Below are 5,424 nucleotides of genomic sequence, written 5' to 3'. Positions count from 1 at the left end.
TTCTACCAGAAAAAATCTGTCAAAGGATAACAGGATCACATCATCAGCGTATGCTAACAGTTTTATAATAATCCTTCTAACAATGATACCACCGTAAAAGTAATCATCTAAATCATTAAAAAGTAATATAAATAATCAAGAGCTCAAAATAATCATTGTTTTAATCTGTTCAGGAGCTTTAGATTCCATCACTATCCCAAATAGCTGCATTAGTTCCTATATTCATACTTTCTATTAATTTAGTCATTTTAATTCAGTATTCCAAGGAACATAGTGTATAAAATAAAGCTTGTCAATTTATAAGATCATATTCTGTAGACACATGTTCTGTCCACAAAAAACAAGCCTTTTGCCTTTTTTACACATCTTTATCCTGATAATACTAATTAAACTAAAGGTATTATTTACTGTTTAATATATGTCTTCCTGAAGACCATGTAAAATTGTTTCATCAATCCAAGATGAAAGTCTGTCTAATACAAGCCCTGCAAGAATTTTTCTTACATTACCAAAAGATATTTCTCAATAATTTTTCATTTCACTCAGAGTACTTTTTTCTTGTGCTGGGGAAATATAATTAACCTTTTAAAAGAATCTGGCACCCTACTTATTTAAAAAATCCAATAATTTGTTCAGAAATTCTTCAGGAGCGTTTTTGAAGGATTCATAAGGGATTTTATCATGCCAGGGAGTTTTTTATCCTTGACTTTACAGTGAGAATTTCTTAACCATAACATACTAAAATTGCATCAAATTCTAAATCCATTACATAAAGTTCTGCGTAAGGAATCTTAGCAACAACTGCATGCTTCAATAAAATTTTATGTCAACATTATGTAATCCCCAAAAATCTTATTTTAAGTAATTAAAATAATAAAATTTTTAGTGCCAATTTTCTTGCAATTAAATAGCATTCTTAAATCACTCACCATATGATTATGTATCATTCTATTAATAAAATAATAGTAATAATTTTGTTAATTTTAAAGTAGTCACATCTCTTGCATTACTGAATAGTGACAAGAAGCTTCTTGAATGTTTAGTTAGTGGAGTTAGCACAGGCACTGAAAAGAACCATTTCTGTTTTACCATCAGCTAACCAGAGTTAGAAGCTTGACTATAGTGGTCGGCTTTAACCTTTAAGTGATTCTTTTCATGAAAAGTTACTACAGTAGTTATAGTGGTGAAGCAGCTATATATTGAGCATTTTCTCCACCATTTTCTTTCTGTGATGTCCAGGTCTTTCCATTGATGGCATTCTAATTTGATCCATCAACTCTCTTATAGTTGTTGGAATGCAATGACAAAGAGATTCTTGATTGGATATTAGTGTATGGTATTACTGGTCAGAATTACAATTATTCTGATCGATTCCAGTCCAGAAAAAACAATGCAAAAAAAATCAGAATAACAAATCTTCCAATTGGTTGTTTATTGGTAGTAGGTTTATATTTATTGGCTGGTAATACAATAACTAATTTAATGATATCAGCAGTTATGAGAGTCACAAATTTATTTAAACAAATTAATTACCAAGAAACTAAAAAATCTTTCAAATCCAGTATTAAAGTAAGCAATTTAACCACTTTTGTAAACACAATTTAAAAGTTACTGATAATTACAGTATTATCTGATTTTAATAAATTCTGTATTCTCTATCATTTGGATCTTCTGAACCATATTCACTTTGTGCACTTATCACACAGCTGCAGATTAATAATATCCTTATTCAAGGCATTTGAAATTTATATCACCTAAAAGCTTTTTGCAATTACTTCTATAAAAATGACATTCCTAGACAGGGAATCCAGCTGCAAAAACTTCATGCAGTAAGGCAGGTTTTACAGGTCATGATATTATATCTTAATATTTGATCATCCGCATACACTCATTATAGTGTCTTGCAAAGTATTTTTTGAATGAAGACTACTTATTACTATATCAAGGGATTATATTATTTCATTTCAGTCATTCTGAAAGCTTTGATTACTAGATCAGTGAATTCTGTATTAAGGAGTTTACTTTGGCTATGATGTTCCGCTGATCTAGAACCAACATTGATTTTTGTTGTAATAAACCATCAGTTATCCTGTTCCACATCCTAGATATTTGTAGTCTTTGTAAACAAATTGATTAAAATCAAGTATCCAGACAATAATCTTTGTGGAAATTTCTCTTTTAATTATATACTACTTTAAACACTAAATATGGGAGGAGTTTTCTACCATTTTCTGTAATGGCAATTATGATGGTACAACTTTTTTTTGCCTATATTTCCTACAGTAGCGGTTGTGATTGTATTTTTTGGCACATTGGATCAAACTGGTGTTTTCAATTTGTGATGAAAGGTTTTGTTTTCATAAATTGATGGTTCTAGAACATGATATTTTCTTAATGTTCGGTTAGTTCTTATTGTTCCAGTTCTGTATATTGTCCATTACATACATATAAATGGGGAAAAACAAAAGAAAAAGAAAAGTTTTTCTAAGTATTATTATAATAAAATTTATCAAGAATGTATTGTATTATAATTGTATCCTATGAATGAAGCAATTGTTATTTTAAATTATTATTATTAGATGATTTAAAATCAAATAAATTACATATTTTTTCCATTGAAATATGTATTAGCATTTTGTAGAAATCTATTGAAAAATGACCTTGTTAAAAGATCCTTATTAAAATTAGGATAGATATCAGTTGTATTACAGCATGTTAATATTACACCTCTACTGAACTACAGATTGCTTTTTGGTTGACTTCTGAAACTCATAAATTGATAAAATAACTTATTATTATTATTGGAGTGATACTATAACTGAAACCTCATGTATAAGCACACAAAATCAATATAAGTTATGTAGAAATCTGCAAAAAATAAAAAGCATTAATTTATATATATTGTTGAACCATAACATGATCTATTGATTACAACTGCTTTCAAATAGCCATTCACTGCCATTTTTTTGCAACTATGTTAAGACCTTATATGATATAGCTTGCTTTTTTCCCATTAGTAATTGTCAACTAATGTTATTGTAATTAGCTATAAATTCATACAATTTAAAACTGGTTGAAAAAACACTGCTATTATAATCACTTTTACCTTGAGCGAAATGTTTCTGGTATTGTTGGGAGGCTGTTGCAGTTTAATCTAAATGTTCCAATATCTAAATCTATTTTGATTTTTATATGGCATGATACAAATCGGTGTCAAAATTTATAAATTGATATGTAAACATTTTTTAGTAAAATACATATTGTTTAATTATTATTTTAAAACTATTATATTTTTTAATTAAAATGTTTTTAAAAATTATTTTCTCTGGAAAAATATTTTTAAAATTTGGATGGTGTTATTATATAGGTGTGACCAGTACATAAATGGATACAATAATTGCACACTCGCTATTATTTATTTTTATTCTGTTGTAGCATTTTTTTTTAAAATTAGTCTGCATTATCAGAAAAGTTTATTTACTATTATTTTTATTTTCATGTTTTGTAAGATGAAATTCATTTTTTCTATTTATTTTCTTGTCCATCTTAGCTAATTAAATATATCCTTAACATAAAAATGCAAAACATGAAATCCACGCCAGTTCTTCTAGTAGTGATTAATAACTGTAAATAGTATAATTTTTATTTATTAAAAGTATTCAGGAATTCACCATTAGATTTGAAAAAGAAAAACTTTTTATACAAATCTTATTTAGGGAAATTTTTCAGTATTAGTTAAATGGAGCAAGCTGTCATAAAATTAAAATAATTTGTATAAAGCTAATATTAATTTTTGTATTACTTAAAGAAAGGGAAGGGGAAAAAGTTTTGTATACATTAGAAATTACCTATTTACCTTTGGATGGTGCTGTAAATATTTTGCAACGTCAACTGACAAGCAAGCTGTTTGGAGAATGAAATTTATTTGTATAAATGTTACATCATAGACGATGTTTTATTGTTACAGATTTACTATTGTACCATTTTTGGGTGACTTAATCACATGTCTTTTAGTATTGTTTGGTTGTTTCTAATTTCATTCTTTATAATGTAGTATTTGTTATTATTTTCAGAAACATCATATATTAATAACTTAACGTAATTTGATATATTGTATTTTTCAATCTAAACAACTTTATTGATATATTTGTTTTAAAGCCATCTGTTACATAAATATTTACTGTTGTTATTATGAAATAAATATTTTGATTATGTTTAATGAATTAAAGTTTATTAATTATCAATTCAATTAAAGCTTAAACACATGATGTCAATATTGCTTATAAATGTACAATAAATACAGTACATAAATGTACTTATAAATTACAGACTAATAATGCTATTTGTTGTATTCATTTTGGTTGTTGATGGTATGATAATGATAAGGTAAACCAAATCTATGCTCACATCACTGTATAACTATTTCTCTGTCTTTGTAGTAAAATTTAAATAGAGTAAGTTCTATTTTATTACCTGAATAAATTAGCTTTGACCTGTCTATTATATAAAATGTCTATCCGCTGAGAATAATGATGTTTAATATACAATCAGATGTTATGGTGGGTAAAATGAATGTCATTTAAATAGCTAAATATCTATTGCATTTATGTAGGTGTGAGTGACATACTGAAGTATAATGTACATTCACTTTGAAGTTATTCTACCTTTGCTGCGATATTCTCCAACCAGCATGTTAATTGATATGAGGAACGGCCAAGATCTACTGCTCCTCTAGCAATCACAGCTCATCAGCTTTTCTTATCTCGAAATATACAATTGCCTCCACTACCTCCTGTTACTCAACGTTATTACCCCCCTTGGCAGCCCTCCTTCGTGAATTATTGGCTTAGTTTCAGCTGATACCATAAAAAGGACACAAATCCAGTTATCTTACGAGAAAAAGTTTTCAATATTGTAAATAGCATAAATCAAGATGCTATAGTTTATACAAATGGTTTTAGACACGATAATTCTGTGCGTTGTGCTTTCATAGTTGCCAATAGAACATTCTTGTTTGGCCTTCCAGCATTGCCAGTGTTTTTGTCGCGGAGCTGTGTGCTATTAACAAGACCTTAAATATACTTAGCCCATCATTCAGACATGTATTTGTCTGTTCAGATTCCATGAGCGCTTTGCAGTCAATTAGTGACATGTACTTCAGACAACATATTGTCTGTGATACACAGTCTGTTATCTCTGAAATGACTCAGCATAGCTTCTATTGGATCGCTAGTTATATTGGAATTTCAGGCAGTGAGTGTGCTGATTGAGCAGCAAAAGAGGCCTGTTTGCAGACCCCTTTTACTACTTGCATTGTTTCGAATGATCTTGTCTGTTTTCTGAAGAGGATCGTTCATGATGAGTCGCAAAGTGAATGGAATGCTACCATCAACAATAAACTTTGTCTAGTTTAAACACTATGTC

This window comes from Lycorma delicatula, chromosome 7 (genome assembly GCF_047948215.1).
Source record: "Lycorma delicatula isolate Av1 chromosome 7, ASM4794821v1, whole genome shotgun sequence".
In the NCBI taxonomy this organism is placed as follows: Eukaryota; Metazoa; Arthropoda; class Insecta; order Hemiptera; family Fulgoridae; genus Lycorma; species Lycorma delicatula.
The sequence above is the reverse complement of the archived record's forward strand: the minus strand, read 5'-3'. Positions refer to the sequence as shown.